Below are 24,269 nucleotides of genomic sequence, written 5' to 3'. Positions count from 1 at the left end.
AAACCAGCCAGCCAAAGAGGACTTTGGTCTCACCCACTGGTTAACCACAAGTCACACAAGCAATTCCCTTTAGACACTCCAGTATCACCACCAGTGCCACTCGTCCTGGGGACAAATGATTATGAAAACCAATATCCCAGTAAAAGAAAACAGGACCAAGCCCCAGACCCAGGTCAATATACAAATCAGATCTTACCCACAAATCACGCTGTTGCCAATACTTTAGAATCTAAAATCTAAAGGTTTATTTATAAATGGAAAAAAATATAGATGAGAGCAAGAATTGGTTAAATGGAATCAATTACATACGGTAATGGCAAAGTTCTTGGTTCAAGCTTGTAGCAGTGATAGAATAAACTGCAGGTTCAAATCAAGTCTCTGGAGTACATCCCCCGCTGGGATGGGTCAACAGTCCTTTGTTCAGAGCTTCAGTTTGTAGCAAAGTTCCTCCAGAGGTAAGAAGCAGGATTGAAGACAAGATGGAGATGTGGCATCAGCCTTTTATAGTCTTTTCCAGGTGTAAGAACACCTCTTTGTCCTTACTGTGGAAAATTACAGCAAAATGGAGTCTAGAGTCACATGGGCAAGTTCCTGCATACATTGCTGAGTTACAAGGTGTATCTGCCCTCTCTCAATGGGTCAGTTGTGTAGCTGATGGTCCTTAATGGGCCATCAAGCAGGCTAGGCAGAGCTAACATCAACTTGTCTGGGATGTTTCCCAGAAGCACAGCATAAGTTTGAAATACAGACAGTATAGAGCCAATATTCATAACTTCAACTATAAAACTGATACACACATATAGACAGCATAATTATAACCAGCAAACCATAACCTTGTCTTAGACACCTCATTTGACCCCCCTTTATACAAGATTTGGTGCCACTACAGGACTTTGGTTGCAACCATGTTCTGTATGGTCCCAGTTCAAATCAATAACGTGACAAAAGGCCAAATACATCTGGTCACACTGGGTAATTAACATAGGCATGCGCAGCACATTTCATTAGGGTGTGCACCCAGGGAATATTATTTTTTTTTAAAGGCGAACATGAAGGTTGGGGTGCAGGAGGGAGCGCGGGGTATGGGAGGGAGTGCGGTGTGCAGGAAGGGGCTCAGGGCAAGGGATTGGGTCAGAGGAGGGTTGTGGGGTGTATGAGGGGGCTCAGGGCAGGGAGGTGGGGTGCAGGAGAGATGTGGAGTGTAGCAGGGAGCTCAGGGCAGGGGAGTGGGGTGCAGGAGGAGTGCAGGGTGTGGCAGGGAGATCAGGGCAGTGGGTTGGGGTGCAGGGTGCAGCAGGGGGCTCGGCAGGGGCTTGGGGTGCGAGGTGCAGGCAGGGGGCTTCGGGCTGGGGGTTGGGATACAGGAGGGATGCGGGGTTTGACAGGGGCCTCAGGACAGGGAGTTGGAGTGCATAGGGGTACAGGGTGCAGCAGGGGGCTCAGGGCAGGGAGTTGGAGTGAATGGGGGTACAGGGTGCAGCAGGGGGCTCAGGGCAGGGTGTTGGGGTGTGAGGTGCAGGCAGGGGCTCAGGGCAGGGAGTTGGGGTGCAGGAGGGGTGTGGGGTGCAGGCAGAGGGCTCAGGGCAGGGTGTTGGGGTGCAGGAGGGGCATGGGGTGCGGCAGGGGGCTCAGGACAGGGAGTTGGGGGCAGAGTGCAGGAAGGGGCTCAGGGCAGGGGCTTGGGGTGCAAGGTGCAGGCAGGGGGCTTAGGGCAGGGAGTTGGGGTGCAGGACGGTGCAGGGTGCAGCAGGGAGCTCAGGACAGGGAGTTGGGGTGTAGGAGGGGTGCGGTGGGGGCTCAGGACAGGGAGTTGAGGTGTAGGAGGGGTACAGGCCACCACATCCCACCACTCATCACGTCCCTGCGCGACCCCTGGGGAGGGCGGCACAGGGCTCCATGTGCTGCCCTTGCCACGCCTCCAGGTACCTACCCCGAAGATCCCATTGGCCGTGGTTCCCCATTCCCGGCCAATGGGAGCTGCAAGAGGCGGTGCCTGGAGCAACACAAGGAGCCCTCTGCCCCCCCCCCGCCGGGCCCCAGGGACGTGGTGCTGTGCCGGCTGCTTCTGAGAGCGGCCTGGGGCCTGCGGCACCATGGGGGGCAAATCCCGCAGGCATTAGGGTGTGCCTGGGCACACCCGGCACACCCCATGCGCACGCCTATGGTAATTAAAGGCCTGTCAGTCTGACATAAATCCTGGGCAAAATAATGGAGCAGCTGATATGGGACTCAATTGATAAAGAATTAAAGGAGAATAATATAATTAATGCCAATCAACATGGGTTTATGGAAAATAGATCCTGTCAAACTAATTTGATACTTTTTTTTATGATATTACAAGTTTGTCTGACAAAGGTAATAGTGCTGATATAATATATACTTAGACTTCTGTAAGGTGCCTGACTTGGTATCACACAACATTTTGACTAAAAAACTAGGATGATATAAAATTTGCATAGCACATATTAAATAGATTAAAAGCTGGCTAACTGATAGGTCTCAAAATGTATTAAACAGGTATGCTTGTAGTAAGGTCCTGCAGGGATAGGTTCCTGGCCCTATGCTGTTTGACATTTTTATCAATGACCTGGAAGAAAACAAAATCATCACTGATAAAGTTTACAGATGACACAAAAATTGGGGGAGTGGAAAATAAATAAGATGACAAGTTACTGATACAGAGCGATCTGGATCATGTGGTAAGCTGGATGCAAGCAAAAATATGCATTTTAATTCAGCTAAATGTAAATGTATACATCTGCAAAGAATGTAAGCCATTCTTACAGAATGGGGAACTCTATCCTGGGAAGCAGTGACTCTGAAAAGATTTTGAGGTTGTGGTGAAAAATCAGCTGAACCCAAGCTCCTAATGTAACACTGTGGCCAAACGGGCTAATGCAATCCTTGGATGCACAAATAGGGGAATCTCAAGTTGGAGTAGAGAGGTTATAATATACAATATCATCTCTGTATTGGCACTGGTGTGACCACTGATGGAAAACTGTGTCCAGATTTTGGTGCCCACAATTCAAGAAGGATATTGATAAACTGGAGAGGATTCAGAGAAGACCCAGGAAAATGATGAAAGTATAAAAAAACATGCCTTATAGTGACAGACTCAAGGAGCTTAATCTTAACAAAGAGAAAGTTAAGGGGTGACTTGATTACAGTCTATATGTATCTATATGGGGAACTAATATTTAATAATGGGCTCTTCAAGCTAGCGGAGAAAGATATAACATGATCCAGTGCCTGGAAGTTGAAGCTAAACAAATTCAGACTGGGAATAAGATAGAAATTTTTAACAGCGGGGGTAATTAACCACTGGACCAATTTACCAGTGCAACCACAATTATACTAAGGGCGAGGCCAAGGTCAAATGTTCCTACTTCTCCCCAGTCAGAGCCAAGGTGCCAAGGCAGCTGCTCCAGTCTCTTGGGGTCCCACTTTCACCTCTCTCCCCCTCCCCATGTGCAGTTTCCAGGGAACGACATGCAGGGCCGTGGTGGCGGAAACATGACAATATGGCCATTGTCAGACCATTAGCACTCCCCATCCCCAGTTCTGCCACCACTGGAAACGGTGGCCTCTTGGCTTGTCTGAGCCCCGCAGTGAGCAGGAAGTGGGCACCTAACGGATCTTCCCAAAAGCCATGAGCCCAGCTGCAGCTGCTACATGGCCTGCTAGCTCCAGCCCCACTAGGGCCCAAGCTGGCCAGCTCAAGGAATCATGGCCCTGGGGCTTCCCCTCCCCAGGAGCTCCTGAGCAGCACAGAGCAGGGCGAGCCGGCCTGGGCCCCACTCAGCCGTCCCCAGCTCCAGGAATGACAGCCCTGGGGCTACCCCTCCCCTGAGGGAGGCTGAGCAGACACCAGGCTAGCTCTCCTTGCCCCTCAAAGCTAAGGTTGCTCCTGGGGAGAGGAAGCATTGGGGCCATGATTCCAGGAGCTGAGTGACTCAGACTCTGGCTCTCTGAGTGGGATGGAGATTGGCAGGCTCTGCAGTGTCTGCAGTTGAACTTGGGGTCCTGGAGGTCTACCCACACCCTAGTAGCCAGGCCCACTCCTTGCAGGCTGCCAGGATCAGACATGCTGAGGGGTCACCACTTGCAGCTGCTGCCCCTGACATCTATGGGCATGGGGTAGAGGAGGCTGGACCTTGGCCTTCTGTCTCTCCCTCTTCCCCCACTTTTGCATCCCTGCAATTTGCCCAGGGTTGTGGTGGAATCTCCATCACTGAAAAATTTTAAATCAAGATGGAATGTTTTTGTAAAAGATCTGGGCTAGGATCTTTCAAGGAAATTCTACGGCCTGTATTATACAGGAGGTCAGGCTAGATGACCACAATGGTCCTTCTGGCCTTAGAATCTATGGACCTATTAATCAAGACAATTAGCAGACCTGGAATCTTTTTGGGAGAGTTCAGATGTTCTTCAGGAATATCCCACTTATTCTGGTATAGCAGCATTTAAAGTAAAGGGAGCTAATCAACTGACTTGGTCAGTCTAAATCAATGAGAACTGCAAGTTTACCAAAATGTGTAACAGTAAGGAAAGTGTCACATTATACACGTATCTTAAATGTGCACAGTAAAATCTGTGGAGGATTAGTAGCAATCTAGGGCCAACTCCTTAGCCTAGCTCCCAGTTTAGCTGGAATGCATGCTGGGGTAGCTGCACAGGGGAAATAAAGGGAAGAAATTTCTCCACTCAGGCCTGCAAAGTGGCTGTAGAGCTGCTCCTAGGAGGATACTTCAGCACAATCGTTGTAGCTCAGGGTTTCCCTTCACAGTCTACACACAGTGAGAGAAAGAAGAGCAGACGGCTCTGTGGAGCAACATCCACCCTGTGTTTGACTGCCCTGGTCCTGACTACATCCATGGCCATGCAGGAGCCATCCTTGAGCTGGGATCCAAGATGGGCAGGGAAGGCATGCCCTCTGCATGGCCACATACTCAGCTTTCCCCTTGCACAGTCAAACGGTAATGGTTCATTGCCAGGGGGTCCTCCACAGCGGCAGACAAGGGGGCTGGATTTGCCCCTTCATAAATAAGCAGGTCTTAAAACTGACCTCTCTCTCCTCACTACACCAGTGTCTATTTGACCAATTAGCCTAGTCCAAGTTATAATTAAAGAATGTAGATTCAATAACCTCATGAACAGCCTCCAGACAGGTCATCTTACCAGCAGGGTCACCCTCAGAACAAGGGCTATCACTAAACAAGCATTGTATCTTTAGTGTAGTAGGGAAAAGCCTGATTTTCAGTTTCTCCATTCTTGGGTAATGCAATGGGGTGGGGAAAGGTGGTCCCTACATTTCTGGGGCCATGCAGAGGTCTGCTGGTCCCAGTATGAGTTAGAGCAGCCTCCATACTATGTTTCCCTTGGACAGTGAGAAGAAAAGAATAGTGATAATAACGTGCACTCTGGTCACACATCTATTCTACCTGCTATCCAGGGAGCCAGCAGGACCTGGGCTGGTGCAGACACCATTGCAGTAGCGCTGCGCTATCCAGGGAAGCCCTGTGCACAATGGGTAGAATCAGGGAGGCCTGCATCTGTAACTTTCACTCTGTGCATCTGAAGAATTGGGGTTTATACCCACAAAAGCTTATGTCCAAATAAATCTGTTAGTCTTTAAGGTGTCACCAGACTCCTTGTTGTTTTTGCGGATACAGACTAACACAGCTACTCCCTGACACTTGACATTAGTGTAATACACTATCCGGCCCAGGTTTCCTGGGAAGGTGTGACATTTTTAAATGCAAATTAATTTTTAAAAAGCACTAACTGGCTGCTTGTTTCAATCTGACTCCACAGCAAGACTCACTAGAGTCAGTGGGAGTTTAGCTATTGACTACTGTAGAGCCAGGATTTCACCCATGCTGAAGGGCTTTAGAGAAAATCAAAGCTTTATCGTGAAAATCAATAGCAGTCCTAAATAATATTTCTTCACAAGAGCAGCGCTGATGTATTCACCCAAGGATTTGCATTCTGTAGAATGAATGCCACCAACTGATTCCCTTGGAGCTGTTAACAGTGTTCCCAACTCCCACAATTTCACCATGAGTCTTGTAATATTTGGTGTTTTCTTAAAGACCCAGCTTCAGAAGACAGATAAAAACATGATTATCTAGCCCTCACGGTTGCAGAAAAAAACTTGAAACATGCAGTGAAGGCTCAGAAACTAGATGGCAAAGAAAAAGAACCCCCATGTAGTTGGATAGCTCAGCGGTTTGAGCATTGGCCTGCTAAACCCAGGGTTGAAAGTTCAATCCTTGAGAGGGCCACTTAGGGACCTGGGGCAAAAATCAGTACTTGGTCCTGCTAGTGAAGGCAGGGGGCTGGACTTGATGACCTTTTTGAGGTCCATTCTAGGAGATAGGTATATTTTTAATTAAAATCTCATGATTTTTAAGCCAATCTTATGATTTTTGAATGCTTGCAGCTGGCAATATTGAGTCAATCACTTCTCTTTACTTTTAGACTCAGCATGAAAAGCCAGTCTGGCACCTGACAGTTGATTCAGTTTTTGTATGCAAAAGTGAGAGCAGCCAAGGAGAGAGAAACGCTTGAGACCATATACAGCCCATCCTGTTGTATGCAAAGCTCCCTTAAGATTTCTGCATGTGAAACAATGTAGCACGTTGCTCCTCAAGAGCAGAGGATAAAAATAACTGACTTAGGGTTTGATCCTGCAAGATGCTGAGCACGCTGACCTCCATCTTGCTAAGCATGAGCTTAACTTTATGTGTATGGGTATTCCTAGTGATTTCCCTGAAGACAATAGGATTAGGAATGTGTTACAGTTACGCACATGCCTAAGCGTTGTTGTGGATAGAAGCCAGAAGCATTTGGTTTTTTTGTTGGTTTGTTTATCCTTGGAAATGTATCCCTGGGGCGAAGCCTTGGCCCCACTGAAGTCAATGGCAAAACTCCTATTCACTTCAGTAGGGTCAGGATTTTACTGCTGGCCTTTAATTATGCTTTTCTATATATTAAAATCCAACCAAACATGTAAGAAAGGGAACTTGCTCACTAAGTGGCAAGCGGAAGTTTTAACAACTCTTCTAGAAACTAAATTTGCTCTGCACAGTTGTTGTCTTATTTATAAAGACACAGGGCCTGATCTTGGGAGATGCCAATGACCTACAGCACAGTGAGCACTGAGGGAACTTAACACCATGCTGGAAATACCTGGCCTCTCCCAGGACGAGGCCCAAAGCTTGCAACAGCAAGGGCTTGCTCCAAAGCTCATTGAAGTCAGGGGCGTCTTTCTCCTGATTTCAGTGTTCTTTGGGGAAGGCCCCAAATGAGGGAGTTGAGTCTAGAGCTGGGTGAAATTTTTCATCCAAAACATTTTTTCACTAAAAATGCAGATTTGGGTCGACCAAAACATTTCACAAATTTGTGTTGATTTTTATGAATTGTTTTGGTAAATATATATATATATATATTTGAAAATGCCAAGTTAGGTTCACAAGAAGAAGGTGGTCCCCTTATACCTGATAGTGAGGACACTGATCTCAGCTGTGGGAGACCCACATTTGAATCCCCATCTCTGGAGCAGGGACTTGCACTGAGATCTTCCATACACCAGATAAGTGCTCTAACTAGCAGGCTATTAGGTAATTGTAGCATAGGACAAGCTCTTGACCTTTTCTGTTGAAGCGGTTCTATTTGGTATAAATAACTAAATATTCATTGGAGCAGGGTCTGGAATCTGGGTGTCCCACCTCCCAGGAGGATGCCCTGACCCCCATAGCCTATAGAGTCACTTTTTTTCTCTCTGGCCCAATAAACATTGAAGGATTTCAGACAAAGTGGAGCAGCTTCAATAGGAGAGATTAAGCAGACCCACCACCACCACCGAATAGCCAACAGCTTGCAAGGAAGGAGGATTAGGATTTGGGAGACCTGGCTACAATTTGTTGCTCCAGAGTAAGGATTTGAACCTGGATCTTCTACAGCCTAGCTGAGCGTGCTAACCACTGGGCTATTGGGCATAAAAGGAAAGGCAGCTCCTGCTCAATTTTGTAAAGTTAGGTTTCATTTCCAAATTTTCTCTGCTTTTCTTTTAAAAACAGTTAAAAATGCCCCAAATCAAAACAAAACTTTTGTTGGATGCAAAATTATTCTTTTTCTGATTTTTCAATTCACTGGAAATTTCTAAAAAAATTTGGTTTGGGATTGACCTGAAACTAATGTTATTTTTTATTTTTCAGAACTGCCTATGAACCGAAAATCAGTTATTCACACAGCACTAGCTGAGTCACCAACTAGTGGCATTGGCCAACCTCTAAGGTGATTAAAAATTGTCATCTGAAGCTTCCAGATAACAGCAATTCACTCCAAAGAAACTAAGAATGTAATGGATTCTAAACATACCTTTGCTGCAAAAAACCTTAAATGTACAATTAATGCAACTTCAAATACTTAAAACAATAAAATCTGTCTTCAGTAAGCACCAAAGGACCAAGCAAGTATGGATTCTATAGAGGAGATGGACTAACTAGAAATTGAACAAAACAGTACTGGAAATGTATAGTGACCACCTGGAAATATCCCTATGATAGCAGTTTGCTTCTAGACCAAGGCCCAGATTTTTAAAGGTATTGGGCATTCCTGTGCTCAGCAATTGCAACATAACTGATTTAGGAGCCTAAATCTCATTTTCAAAAGGAATTTAGGCACTTAGGATGGCTCCTAAGTACCCAAGTCTCTTTTGAAAATGAGATTTAGGGGCCTAAGTCCCTTAGGTGCTTCTGAAAATTTTACTCTACTATTTTCTCTCTATGGTTTGTGCACTTGCTACTCTAGGGCAGAAAACATCTTTGAAGCTCCATTTCCTTTTACTACGTGGAAATATTTTCAGGCTCACCATTTCTCTTGCAAGCTTCACATTCTCATTGTGAAACAAGTCAGCTGGAGAGCACAGACATCAGACGGATTTACTGGGAGATGAAGAAAGATTTTTCTGAACTTAAAAAAAAACAAACAAAAAAAACCAAAAACCTGAGGGGTGTATCAAAACAGTTAACTTACAGCGTGAGGAAATTAACCGTTGCAGAAATATATGGTCATTTCCTGAGCCTGATGATCTGAGGAGTAACCAACATAAGACGTTTTTCTAACAGCCAGTCAGTCATTTATGGGCTTTTCATGCTACGCCATACACACTGGAGCAGGTAAGGACAACTTTTCACTTCTTTTTCATGCTCGTTTTTTAGAGTAGCTTTTCAGTAGGTGAAATACAGATTGGCTCATTTCCCTCCTATCCCCATATTCTTTACTCATAGAAAGAGCCCAAAAAGGTCACTGAAAAGCAAAGAGCTTTATATGTTTGCATCACTGATGATTGGGCAATTTAGAAATAAAATGATTATTTTATGAGTTAAAGTGACTGCATATTATAAAAAGGTAACTTTGCAATCAGTCAGAATTACAGCAGGTACCGTAGTAGGACAAACAGCTAAAATGTTCAAATAATCTATTAGAATAAAGGGGAAACAGGTGTAAATTTTGCTTTTAGTAAGAAGAACAGTAGAAGATGTAATGCACTCCAAGTGACATCATAAAAACGGAGAATCAGCTTCTAGTCTTTGATAGAAACCCAAATGAATAAACTTTGTACCCAATTTCTTTGTAAATCTGGACTAGATATGTATCTTTAACCTTTGCAGCGTTGCGATTTAAAGTCATTCTGAGATTGCGCCAGCAAAACATGTGCAGTGAAGTTTACAGCATGCGCACATGCACACAATCAGAATCCTAAATATGCAGTCACGCCATAAAAATATATAATTTCACACTGTCTTTTGGTTACTGCTTCACAGCATAAAAGCAGAACTCTACAGACTCGCACCAGACGGAAGTCTTCTTGTAGCACAGTGCACTTTTGCATGTTGTATTTGTTGTCTTTCGCAATATACTATTTCTATATGAAAGATTTTCCATATTTCAAAAAAGTCATTTGTAGGGCAGTTATAATAATAGCATGATGCCACCAGCCCATCACTACTCAATGATCCCTGGAAATGTTCAGCTATTGTAGGCCAATGTTTTAAAAGGACCTTCTCTGTCCACAATCAGTTGTAGCATTAGACACTGGCTACCTGACTGTGCCTGCCTTTTCGAATGAGCAACTTCTGGATTTTATTAATGGAAAAAATACCTACATAGATTCTAGATAAGAGTTTCAAAAGCCCCCATGTGAATTAGGAACATAAGTCCCATCAACTTCCAATAGGGTTCCTAAGACACTTCTGTCTTAGGTACTTATACAACCCCCATTATTGTAGAATCTGAGCACCTCACAATCTTTAATGTATTAACCTCACAGCATCCCAGTGAGGAAGGGAAGTGCTATTATCCCTATCATTCAGACAGGAAAGAGAGCTCAGAGGGTATGTCTACACCAGTGGTCCCCAAACTTTTTACCTCACCTCTCTCCTTACCTCTGAAGCCAGGGCTGGGAACAGGGCTGCGGCTGTGCAGTGTGCAGGATGTGCAGTGTGCAGAGGCAGTCAAAAAAGTAAACAGGATGTTAGGAATCATTAAAAAGGGGATAGAGAATAAGACTGAGAATATATTATTGCCCTTATATAAATCCATGGTACGCCCACACCTCGAATACTGTGTACATATGTGGTCTCCTCACCTCAAAAAAGATATTCTAGAACTAGAAAAGGTTCAGAAAAGGGCAACTAAAATGATTAGGAGTTTGGAGAGGGTCCCATACGAGGAAAGATTAAAGAGGCTAGGACTCTTCAGCTTGGAAAAGAGGAAACTAAGAGGGGATATGATAGAGGTATATAAAATCATGAGTGATATTGAGAAAGAGGATAAGGAAAAGTTATTTACTTATTCCCATAATACAAGAACTAGGGGTCACCAAATTAAATTAATAGGCAGCAGGTTTAAAACAAATAAAAGGAAGTTCTTCTTCACGCAGCGCACAGTCAACTTGTGGAACTCCTTACCTGAGGAGGTTGTGAAGGCTAGGACTATAACAATGTTTAAAAGGGAACTGGATAAATTCATGGTGGCTAAGTCCATAAATGGCTATTAGCCAGGATGAGTAAGAATGGTGTCCCTAGCCTCTGTTCGTCAGAGGATGGAGATGGATGGCAGGAGAGAGATCACTTGATCATTGCCTGTTAGGTTCACTCCCTCTGGGGCACCTGGCATTGGCCACTGTCGGTAGACAGATACTGGTCTAGATGGACCTTTGGTCTGACCCAGTACGGCTGTTCTTATGTTCTTATGTCCAGGAGGCAGACATGAGTAAGGGGGGCAAGGCTGGGGCCACAGCTGGGGGCAGGACCAGGACCAGGAATGGAGCCTCAACTGGGGGCCAAGGCCAGCAGCTCAGGCCCCAGGCATGGGGGCAGCAGTCAAGGCCAGGGGCAGAGCCTTGAGCGCGGGACTAGTAGTGGGGCCCAGACACGGGGCCGGCAGCCGGCGTCCTGGAGCGCGGCCATGGGCATGGGACCGGCAGCCAGGGCCAGCAGCTAAGGCCTGGGCCAGGAATGGAGCTGGGTGATGCTTCCTCCCCACCACTCCAGCCCCTCCACCCCCCAAGTTTCTCTGTGCATCCCTAGCGGGGTGGGGCATACCCTACAGTTTGGGGACCTCTGGTCTACACTACAGCTAAGAGCAAACCTCCCAGCCCGGGTACACAGATTTGTGTTAGCCTGGCTCACATTAGTGCTCTAAAATAGCTGGGTGGACATTGCAGTACCAGCGGAGGCTCAGGTTAGCCACCCAAGCTCAAGCTCAACCTGACCCCTGGGTCTGAGCTCAGGTAGCTAGCTTAAGCCTCTGCCATTGCCGCAACATCCACACTGCTGTTTTTGGCATGCAACAGTGAGCCCTCGCCCACCACAAATCTGTCTACCTGGTCTAGGAGGCTCACTTCCAGCTGCAGTGTCAACACACCGAGAGAGGCAGAGTGACTTGCTTAAGGTCACATAGGAAGTTGGTGGGGAGCCTGGAACTGAACCCATGTCTCCAGCTAACACCCTGCACCTTTCTGCAGCCTTTTTCAGGATACTTCCAGGTATTTGTGACACTTTTACCCGGTATCAGCTACACTTGCAATTAACTATGCAGGCAATTTTGCTCCCTGCAAAGCTTGTAAGTGCAAAAATGAGAGGCCAAGTTGAAGGTCTTTAAAAATTTTGCCCAGTATATTCTTGGTCAGAATAAGTATTCTTGTTTGGTGCAGGAACACCAGGTTGGAAGCAGAAGTGTGCACACAAAATTTAAATTCCACTCCTTTGGGGGGCATGTTCTGTGCCCCCACTGTGGCCCTGGGCCACAGGAGCTCATTCTCCCTGCTGCGGTCCCAGGACTGGAGGAGCTCACTCTCAACACTGGGGCCTCAGGGCCAGGGGAACTTGCTCTCCCTGCCAGGGCCACGAGGCTGCTGTCGATTATTGGGGCAGGGGGCATGCCTCTGCTTGCCCGCCCCCCCGCCCCTTGAGTACGTCCCTGATTGGAATGAGTACCAAAAGGAGAAAGGGGTAGGTTAGCTGTAGTGACAAAAATCGAAAGATTTACAAGAGAAACTGCCAGTGTGGTCTGTCACCACTAATAAACTGTGTGTGGGCAGGAGGGTGGGGAATCATAGAGCCATAGGGTTAGAAGGGACCCCAAGGGTCATCTAGTCTAACCTCCTGCCAAGATGCAGGATTTGTTGTGTCTAAGCCATCCAAGACAGATAGCCATCCAGCCTCCTTTTGAAAACCTCCAGTGAAGGAGCTTCCATGACTTCTCTAGGCCGTTTTTTCCATTGTCCTACTGTTCTTACAGATAGGACGTTTTTCCGTAGATTTAATCTAAATCTGCTAGGCTGTAGTTTGAACCCCTTGCCTCTTGTCCTGCTCTCTGTGGCAAGAGAGAACAATTTTTATCCATCTTTTTTATGGCAGCCTTTCAAATATTTGTAGATGGCTATCATGTCTCCCCCTTGATCTTCTTTTTTCAAACTAAACATACCCAGCCGCCAGGCCCCAACATCTCTTTAAGAAGCTCTGTTGTTAGGCTCGTGAAGCAGGCCTCCCATCGTCTCTCGCTGGAGAACTTCCACTGGAACATGGGGAGCAGGGCTCCTATGGCCTCTCAGTGAGGATTTGCACCCTAGGGTAGGCAAGAAGGGCTGTTAAAATAGCATAGTGGAGTTCTATGGCTATTATCTCTCAGTCATTCCGTACTGTTTGCTTTGCTTACAAATAAAATTAAACTGAAACTGAGGAGGCCAGGTTCCGTTTCCCAGTACTACAGTTCTGATTCAATTTCCGAGCCTTCAGATTTGTTCCCATATTTTTTGTCTCCTGTTCTTTTGCCTTTGTCCAAAAATGTTTCATTCTGTTTAAGTACAGTTTTAAAATGCAGTTCTACTCCGAGAAGTGACTCTGTAAAACTGGCATCATGGGGTTCCAGGTTTGCTGTGCCGCAACGAGCTGCAGATCAAACATGCTGGATTTACAAGTAAAAAGAAGCTTGTTTGCTTGTTCTGACCGCCAGCCCTGAAAACTGCATGGATTCTGAAAGTCAAGCTGGTTTTCTTTCTCGGTCGTGTATTACATGAAGGAAGCCTGGTAGTAGCTTCATAGTTAGGACTGTGTTCTAAAAATGGACATAAAATGAGCAATACATTCCAGTTTTTTTGCTAAAAGAAATTTCTCACAGGTTAGATTTGATGCCCTTTGAATTGTCTGTGTAGTTTTTGTTGGGTTTCTTATACATTTTTAATGGGAAGCCTTTGAGGGCTCTGGCTGAAAAACCTACTTTTCATTGTTGATGAATATTTCTTTTAAAAAAAAAGCCATCATCTACTTCCACAAAACTTGGTAATGAGGTGGATCCTGAGCAGGTCTGGTACAATAGCTCATTTAAAAAAAATGTTGGGTCAGCCATTATTTATGTTATAAGTGAAAGTTTATGCCCTATGCACATTGCTGATGGATGGGAATAGAGTGCCTGGAAGCTTAATGTATGGGGGCTAGGCACACAAACCCTTTTTGCATAAAAGGCTACATTTTTCAATCGCATTTTATCCTGTAACTGGTATGGGTACATATTCAGCTGTTGATGGACTCTTGATACTTCTACGGCCACAGGACTCCTTGCAGAACCCCCAATTAAGTACTGAAATAATTAGAAAATTAATACACAAAAAATATTCACTGTGAAGCATTTAGAATTGCTACATGCACAAACCCGCAAAAAAGCAGGCGAGTGAAACGTGAAGCCCTCTAATAGTACATACCATGTAGGCCACTGTCACAGATCCGATATGGCACCCCCTCCAGGCCACCCAGCAGATTGCTGTGAAAGACTCAGCCCCTAGGTCCCCAGGGTGTATTAAGCCTCTGGAGCCTGAAGGAAGCCCAGACAGTACTCCAATCTTTGGGTCCCTAGGCACACCCTCAGAGTGCAACCCAGCGTCCAACACTCCCTTCTGAGAGCTGGAACCTGCTGTCCAGCTGACTAGCTCCTGGACTCATTGCTGACCCTTCAGACTCCCCCCTATTTAAAAATATCCTCTCCCAGAACTCCTCTCCAAGATGTGAATCTTCTCATTTACAGTTCCCTCTTTCCGGAGGCATGTGGCAGTTATGAGGAATATAACACAGAGACACTTTGCTCAGCATTTAACACGTTCTTGCTTTTTTATTTAACAAAGCACAAGAGAGTACAGATCATTTAAAAAAACAACGAACACCCTAGCTGCAATGCCCCTCATTAGTTCACCATTTCCTTGGGAGTCCTTGGGGGACCATCTGGGCTCAGGAAGTCAGGCAACCAGCATTTTCCCTGCCTCATAAGACTATATCAGCTCCCATCACCTTGAGCCACTGAAAGTGGCCAAAGATCCCAAATACATCCACTGACCTCTCCCTAGAAAAAACAGTTTTCCTGGGGAGGCACTATCCTATTCTCTAGAGTTACGACATTTCAGAGAGAAGCAAGTTAATTCAACGAACCTCTATTGTTATTCTTTTGCCACCAGCCTTTGGAATTTCTGTCCAATATGGAGTCAAAGAGACAACAGAGAAGGCAAAAAGTTGCACTGTAGCCTATAGAGCTAGCCTGCTTGCTTGCATATATATCTTTTCTTATGAGTTGATCATTTGTCACATTATAGGTTTGCTATTGGTTTTATAACAGGTTTATCAATTTGTATTAGGGTAGTTTAACTAATGCAAGCAACGTCCTGTATGTTAATCTAAAGCAAGTTAACATACATATGATCAAGACCTTTATGTTAGATAGGTGGTGACGAGCTAAAACATACAGTATATATGTGTGTGACCTTTCACATAGATAAGTGGGCAAGTTAAAGCAAATTGGTGGTTAAGGCCACCCAAGTTCATGGACTTTTTCAGAGTTAACAGGTACATCACAAAGAACACGGAAGTAACCAAAATAACCGGCTAGGACAGAAACAACAGAGGTGAGGATGAGCTAATAGGCTCTAACAGTTACGAATATGTCTTAATACGCATGAACATGCCAGCCCATAGAGTAAATGTACCCTAACATTTTTGTGGGTGAGGAAGTTATGTTTGGACATGGAAGGAGGGCACTTAGGATCAGGCCCTATAATAGGGGCAACCCACCATGTTGGGAAAGTTCAGTTTGTTTATTGTTAGTTCATCATTGTTAGTTCTTAATGTTAGTTTTAAGTAAATGCTACATTAGCTTCTGAGGTCTTTCTACAGCTTTTAGCTCCAGCTTCTTCTAAGTTCTTCACCTCTCATTCAAGACTTGAGGAACCTGGACCATTGAACTCTCTTGGCCTGCCAGGGGCAAGGCTGGTCCTTTGTCTCTTATCACCAGGTTTTCAAGGAAGGGTGTGAGTATAGGAATCGAGAAATCTTTATAGTACATAATACCACCTGTACTGCTAGAACAATATTACTGCTTTTGTAATTGGTTGATTATTTGATTGCTATTGCATTACTGTTCCATTTATCTCAGGAAAAGGCTTAAAGGTGCCTTTTGTTCTCAGTGTGAGTTTCCTAGTCAGACATCCTGATGGTCCCCTGTGTAGCCTGACTCTGGGACAAGAACCTTATTATCTTCTGATCAGATTAATTGGTGAGCCTATAACCCATATTATCTAAACAATATTATTAATCTCCCATCAAATCAGGCAACAGTTGCAGTTTGCAGTTTGGTAACGATACATACAGAGTTCATAATCTCACACAGAATTCATATATTGTACAGACAGATTCCCAAAATGTCACATCCTCTACACAGAAACACACACTTTACCCTTGCCACAAGTACTGTGCACCGCAGACCACATACCACAACCTTCCATCTGCCCACCTTGGGATGCCAGCCTTCCATCACCCCTCCTGCACACACGCAACCCTTGACTAAACACTTTGAACACAAACAACTACTGCAATGAAAACCCACAACTAGTAGCATTGAGGGGAAATAATCTGGCAAAATGGTAGGTGCAAAAGAACAAGAGGGGGTAGCGCTTCTAAAAATTGGGCTCAGTTGTGGGTGCTGAATAAGCACTTTTGGAAATCTGGCCTATAAATACTTTTGAGCTAGCTAGCCCATTTGAAAACTGATCGTGTTATCTGTGCTTGTGTGAACTGAGAAATATCTTGAGATTTGATCATTCTGAAATACGATATTCTTAAAGTTATTGTTTTGGGGCTCTTTTTTGCAGCTCAGACGTGTACGGAAAGTAAAATCTGTTACAGTGTGGAAGCACCAGCACCGATCAGATGAAAATTCCCTAGGGAACTGCCTGTAAGTCTGACCAATGTTTTGTACTCATATGGTTGTGTTTTAAGATGAAAAGTGTTGTGTTTTGTAGCAGTCTGTTATTACCTAGATTGGGCAGATCCAGTGACAGATGGAGTGAGAGAATGTTCAAGAGAACCTGATATATATTGGGATGAAATTAAGAAAGGCCTCATTTAGGCTGAATGTTAGAAATAATTTCTAAATAATTAGTTCAATAAGACTGAGGAATAATTGCCCAGGCACAAAGGAGGAAGCGCCATTGTTTGAAAGTAAACATTTAACACTCAGCTGGACACAATCCTGTTGTCCCTGAGTCTACAATGGTGAAAAATGTACCCAAATGAACCAGCACCAATCCTGGCCAAGAGGTGTGGAAAAATCTGCCAATACTCATAAGTATAGGCTGCAATAGTAGTGGCACCTATAGTTAAGGTTACCTATCACGCCCCATTATAAGATGCAGTATTCAGTTGCTTATACCTTTGCCAAATGCCAACCATTCCGGCTGAAATCTTCCGTGCCAGGTGTCTGCCTTTTGGGGAATATATTTGAGAAAATTTCAGTAGAAATGTTTCAGCCATATCTCAGAATGAGGTTAGGGGAAAATACATAGTTTAACATGTTAGAAAGTGTTTACAGTTGTTTTGCTGAGAGACTCTAGCACCTCTAAGCTTTGGAGCAGGGGCTTGACATTTCCCAAGAGGGGCATACCTTTTTGCCAGTCCCATGAAAATCTGCCTGAATCTGGCCAACTTATGCTTTTCCAAAAAGCACATTTCACACAAGCCTAGTAGAAGTTTGGCAGCTAAATTCTCCAGAGTCTGTCTACACTGAGCACGCTCCATTCCAGGTTTCAGGGGCATTACGCACAGACACATTTCGGGAGGGCACTAGGAAATCTGAGATATGGCTAGTTGGACTCAGATCTCTGCAGTGTAGATGCTGAAGCCCCAGGTTGTGGCTCAGCTTCAAAAATTCTCAGCCTGTGGTAACCAATCAGTGTAGATGCTCAAGCCCTCTGTTCTCTAACCCAGGGTCCACCAACTTGAATTCCACTAATCGTGGGCTTACACTGCAGAGTAGACATACCTGGACAGCTGGAAGATTCTCTCTCCTGTGCTCTCAGGGTATGTCTACATTGCAATAAAACACCTGCAGCTGGCCTGCGTCAGCTGACTCGGGTTCTCAGGGCTCAGACTGCAGGGCTATAAAAATTGCAGTGTAGATATTTAGGCTCATGCCCAGGGAGCTAAGCAGCCATTCTGTGACAAATTCCAGGATTTGTTTATTCTGTTCCACTATGGAATGATATTTTTTTTCCAAATCTTGGATTTTTTTTTTATGGCATGGAAAAATCTTGTTCCTTCTCAGCTCTAATTAAAAGAAATACTGAATATGGATAGAATTCAAGTTTCAAGGGACCCACATAAAATGTCCCGATGCACAGCACAGCACAGCTCTAATTTATTACCTGACACCATCCAGAAACATGCACTGAATGAGACAGCAGTCATGCGGAAAAAATAGTATGTGATCATAATTTGGCTCCCTTGTGTATGTGCATTAGAGGTTTCATGGGCAACCCTAAACCTGGCATTTCCTAACTTCTGAGCACTTGACTCTGCAAACTTAATTTTCATTAAATATAGGTTTTTATATGTAATAGTTATAGAAGACAAGTGAACAGGCAACACAGACCCCAACCCTCACATGCCAATCTAGGCGCCAAGTGGAAAGTCAAGAGCCCTGGCCCATGTCCACAATTCCCCACCACAATGATACATTACAGAGGCACAGGGATCTGCTTACAAAAGTGCACCAAGGGCAACAGTGGGGCGTGGCAGCAGACAACTGCAAAGAATACTGCGGTTTTCCAGGTTGATTGTAAAGTACTCAGGGAGCCGTAGCCTGGCTCACATTGCAAGACACAGATAATACTATGGACAGGAAATGGTAAAGGAATGGTTAGTAGTGGATGAATGAAACTGTGCAAGGTTCCAAAAGTCATTGAGAACATTTCAGACAGTCTGCATGGTCAGTAACGTTACAATACTTAAATCTGTCACCCTAGGTATCTCAGTGTGGCATTTTGCCAACACAGAAGGAAAGGAAATAAAGAATCTACATTTTTAGACGCAACCTCCCTATAGGTCACTTCAATGTTGATGACCACAAATGAGTAGTTGGTAACAATTTTTCAGTCCACAGAAATACACAGCTCCTCAAAATCCACTTTGCAGATCAATCACCGTTTGAGTGAGCAAAAGCTGATGGGTGCTAAATTCCCATTGACTTCAATGGGCGTAAGATCAGGGCCATAAAGTGAACTAAACTGCTTTATATATACGTTAGACAAAAACCCTTGATAAGCCAAAATCATTAATTGAATACATGTCTAGGCTTAAGCAATGACAACTAAATACATTTTCAAACAAAATAGCTGAAAGCCAGTTCCTCTTTTAATTCCATGTAAAGACCTGACTTCTGGGTCATATGTTTTAACTCCAGGAGCTAATGGAACCACCTAACACCTCTAGCAGGACAAACTAGCAACAACCTGCTCCGCAGTGGGCATTAGTGATCTCATCAGCTTCTGCACTAGAAGCATGGAACCCTGAACTCAGGTTTGGCAAGTAAAAAAGCCGGACAAATTCCCACTTGAAATGAGTCACGTTTCAGGGTGCAGGGTGCATCCGCTGAGAGATTCGGGGTCTCAAACTGTGAATTTTTTAAAAAGCATTTTCACTTCGTTAAATTAAATCAAATGTATCCTGTGGAAACTAAACTATTTTCTAGAGAACGAGTACCCAGTGCAATTTCACATGCTGTATTGGCCCAATACCTGCTTGTTCTACTCTCATGATTATTCCTTTCGATGTCAGTGGGATTACTTGTTTGAGTAAAGGTGGGAGCCATAAAGGTAGTTAGGAGCCTAAGTCCTGTTTTTAGACACCACTGTGATCTATAACCTCCCATATGGCTGCCGCCTAACCCTATAGGTGCCTAAACCCACTGAGCACTTAAGTTTTTGCAGTAAAAGTTCCCTAGGCACCTACGTTTCTGCCTCTGGGCATGTGCCCTGCTGATTCACTCAGAGTGTCCAGGCATCTATTCTCACCTAAGCCCTGGAACAAGCTACAAACCTGGGGGAAGTTAGGTGCTCCTCTGCCTAAGATGCATGTGGAGCCTGATTTTGTAGGCTTGCTCAGAAGCCACTTAACTCCACCTTAAAATCTTTAGCCCAGTGGTTAGGATGCTCACTGCGATCTGAGAGATTCCCAGTTAAGTGCCCCCTGAAGCTGATGAAGAGAAAGGATTTGAACAGGAAGCTGCTACCTCTCAGTGAGGTACCCTAACTACTGGGATATAGAGTTGTTCTAACTCTTTCTCTGGCCCAATGAATATTTATCTATTAAAGAGGAACAACTTCAATAGGCAAGGCTGAGGGAGACCCACATCAGAAGATTCCATAGTCTACATTCAGAAGTGCTCTCAATGTCGTACCTGCCTGCCATTGCCAGCCACTATATATATGGATTGGACTATCAGCAAGGCTAGCCACCATGTAGAGCCTTCCTCCCCCTACAGCCAAATCGGTTTACTACCAATATTTTGTCAGCTTCAACTTTGCCTTGTAAATCTGAAAGAAGTCGTAAATAAATGTGACATTTTCTCATGTAGAACAGACCAGAAACATACAAGCTGGATGAGTGATAGAACTAGAAGTCACAGGTCTACAGAAAGTGTATTTTTGCAGCCAGCTCTGAGCCTCATTGTACAATGTGGTGCACCCTCACTTCCTGTTAACTTCAATGGAAGCTAGGCATGCTCACCGGTGGGTATTCACAAAATGGAGCTGCTTTGTGCAAGGAATGCAGTGTGTCAAGCTGCATTTGACTCTTCATTTGCAGATGGATTTTATAGTGGCATCTAAAACTCTCTCATTAATTCTGACCATATTTTACAGCCCTTTGTACCCAGGCTGCAAAGACGTCCAGCCTCACATTTCTACAATTCTGTGACCTGATGAACTTGTTGCCTGCAACAAACTAGCTTTCAGTAAAATGCCTAGAGGAAAAATAAAAGCAGCTTTGCGGGGTGGTTGGGTAATTGCCCTTTGTTGGTATCATTTTTATTTAAAAAATGACAGTGAAAATATCCAAATTATCCTGGTGATAAACAGACAACTTTAGCTCTTTGTGACATCAGCTAGGGCCCAATACTGCAAACCTGTAGCTCTGGGGAAGGACAAGTGTTATCCTGCGGAGATTCCTCTACAGGTCATAGGGCCCACCCCCAAACCTCCAAATAATACCTCAAAATAATTCTAAATGGCCAACGTTGTTATAATGAGCAATGAGCCTTTCCCTTCTAAGTCCAGTCCAGGTTGTCAGAGAACAAATGTTATCACCTGACAGTGTTTGATGACTTATGTGAAGCATCAGAAAAACTAGCATCTCAATTAGCATTTTTAGTGTCAGCCCTAGTAGTGAGGGTAAGTGTACTATGACTGTCCTTTACTGCTGGTCCTTGCCTTTTAGGTGCCCCGTGGACCCTTTAGGGTATGGCTACACAACAATTAGACACCCGTGGCTGGTCTGTGCCAGCTGACTCAGGCTCCCAGGGCTCAGGCTGTGGGGCTGTTTCACTGCAGTGTAGGGCTGCAGCCCGAGCTCTGTGACCCTTCCACCTCACAGGGTCCTAGAGCCTCAGCTCCAGCCTGACCCTGGAACACTACACTGCAGTGAAACAGCCCCTTAGCCTGAGCCCCATGAGCCTCAGCCAGCTGGCACAGACCAGCCACGGGTGTCTAATTGCTGTGTAGACAGATCCTTAGACATTGCTGTGTAGACATGCACCTAGCATGAAGGAGGCCCCATCTGGTTGGCCTCTAGGACCATTGCAATATAAATGTTAAATCATAATCATAAAGCATAACCGTCAGATTGATAAAATATAACAACTGATTTCAGATACAATAGAGAAAAACCTGCAGGGAAATAAAAATCATATAACTACCCAACTAGCTTGGGTAATTATTTGTGTAATAACAGAAATCTTGATTATAGAAAAGAAATATTAGGTAAGAAATTAGAATCTTGCATTTAAGGGCACAACCCTTTTCCATCAAAGTCAGCGGCAAAGCTCTGACTGAGTCCACTGGGAAAATAACTCAGCCCTTATCTCTCTCTCTTTCTCTCTGTACCATCACCATGTCACCTAGGGTCTGTATACTATGCAATCAGAGATGTGATTGCAGCTTGGGTAGCTATATATCTGCTAGCTTTAATGTTGCTAGCATGGCTAAAAATAGCAGTGCAGGTGCAGCAGAGCAGACTTCAGAGCGAGCTGTGGAAGCCCACCTGGAACACTGAGTACGGACATGCATTGCCAGTCCGCATTGGAGTCCACCCTGCGGTGTCTTCACTGCAGTTTTTAGTGAGCTAGCTACATTAAAGCTAGAGTGGGAATTCCTACCCAAGCAGCAGTCACCCCTCAGTGCCAAGTGTAAATGTACTCTTGGTGTTGTGCTGCTGTTTGACGTCCTCCTCAGTGACTGCATTTCCTCTCATTATAGCTAAACCATTAACTGTCCTTTTGAAGTGGTAGGAATGCAAAGCTAGAATGTAGCACAAGAGTCATAGTGACTTCTGATTAAAAGAGATGTTTCCTTGATAATGCAAGTAAAAATATTCATTGCAGTAGCTCCCAGAGGCCTTAACAGGGTCCAGGCTCCATTGTGCTAGGTGCTGCACAAATACATGACAGTCCCTGTCTCAAAGAGTTTACATTCTACGTATTTTTCTTTTACCTTGTCTCTATCAAACACAAACAGTGAGGATGGACTTCAGTCACTGTCTGTTCCCTTTTGTACCATGATCTTGCAAAAACTTACGCATGTGCTTACAGTTATGAACCTAAATAACTCAATGGGATTGAACATGTGCATAAGTTAAGTAGGTGCCTAAGTGTTTGCATGATCGGGGCCTTCCTTCTGTTACTCATCAGCCCTGTTTTTCTCTGTTGTCCTTAGAGCCTTGTCTAACCGAGGCAAATTTCCCACAGTTTTCCCATTGCTGCTAACACTGGTATTGCAATTAGCAATTTTGGAAGCTCTGTGTACAGACAAGGTAAAAATGAACAAGGTGTGGATTAGATTTGCTCTGAAAAAGTCTAATACACTTAACATAGTGTTAAAAGCAGGTTGTCTAGATTAGGGCTCCCGACATTACTAACACTGCGGCTGCCAAGCCACTCTCAACACCAGTGAGCATTTACTAGACAATCTCTCTAGCAGAGACAAGGCCATGTATTGCATAGTTTTGCTAAAGAGAAAATATGACCTCTTCATAATAGCAACAAGCAAAGACACCTTTAAAAGCGCTTCACATTTTGTCTCTTTGACAATGCTCATCTGTCTTAGATGGCTAGTGCAGTTATACAGCATCTTAACAATCCTACCTGGTTCATTTATTATATCTAATAGCAAAATGCATAAATGCAAATCCAAATAAGAATAATTTCCATACCAGTACTGAAAGACCATACAAACTGAACCATCCGTTTGCTGCTAGTTAAGGGCTGAGGGATGGGTGGGAAGCTGGCACCTGTTCTTTGAATAAACAGGAGGGCTTCAGGTTCCAAAGTGGCCGTCACAACTTTTACTAATATGACAAAATCAACTTACTTTTTTTGTGTACTTTCCCCTGTTGTTTGTGCACTTTGTTTTAAATGAGACTGACCCCCTCCTCTGCCTTACAGATTGTTTCAACCACTACTTCCTGCTTTCTCCTCCCTTCTGTTTAACTCTGTTTGTTGTTTCTCAGGCTCCATAATTAAGCCGTTTAGTCTCACTTTTCTTCCCTGGCTTTGGTCTATGAATAGATCATTTGTATTTCTCCACCATTAATGGGTGTGTGGGGACTATGCTACTTTTTTCAGCTGGTTTCATAGTTGACAGGAAGAAGGAGTGTGAAGACTTAATAAAATGGTTTGGTGGGGAAGGTGGTTTTCTCTAGCTCTTATCCAGAAGTCACCTTGCATTCTCTTTCAGGAGGTGATCTTTTCCTGATCGTTCATTTTCTAATGCTATCATAGGACGCATTACAGACCTATCACCAAATGCCTTTAATAGTGACTTGATTCTCCACTACTTTCCTTACACCTTGTGTCACCACATACTAGTGTTTGCTCCTGCTGTGCATTTGTAGTGTGGGTAATGACAGGAAGTTGCCAGAGACAGCTGAGGTCTTGTGTTGGGGCTGGTGTGTGCGCAGAGCTACTGCTCTGTGTGCCTTCCATACATCTAATTCTCTTTAGCGGCTGATGCTGGAGGCTCATAGTTTCTCACTGATCCACCCTACAGTATGATTCTATGGGTCTGATTTTCATTTGTTCATCTGGCAGCATAAATAGGCCCTGAAGGGGTGGAAATAGCCCCCCTGGAATACTCCCTATACAGATAATCTCCTTAGCTGGTGTAAGCA

At 44.5% G+C, this 24,269-nt stretch overlaps 1 protein-coding gene across 2 annotated transcripts in view; it reads left to right on the top strand.

Moving 5' to 3' along the window:
- The first annotated feature begins 8,893 nt into the window (after nucleotides 1–8,893).
- LOC120399556 (P2Y purinoceptor 8-like) overlaps nucleotides 8,894–24,269 on the top strand; it is a 45,550-nt gene continuing 30,174 nt past the window's right edge. The window contains exons 1-2 of one of the 2 annotated variants that reach the window (XM_039527935.1): nucleotides 8,894–9,185; nucleotides 16,703–16,785. The gene's annotated coding sequence lies outside the window, so the exon portion shown is untranslated. The remainder of the gene's footprint in view (nucleotides 9,186–16,702; nucleotides 16,786–24,269) is intronic. The other variant, XM_039527939.1, reaches the window with a different exon arrangement.

Source organism: Mauremys reevesii, linkage group 1, assembly GCF_016161935.1.
Source record: "Mauremys reevesii isolate NIE-2019 linkage group 1, ASM1616193v1, whole genome shotgun sequence".
In the NCBI taxonomy this organism is placed as follows: Eukaryota; Metazoa; Chordata; order Testudines; family Geoemydidae; genus Mauremys; species Mauremys reevesii.
Note: the sequence above shows the minus strand (reverse complement) of the source record. Positions and strands in the feature narration are given on the sequence as shown.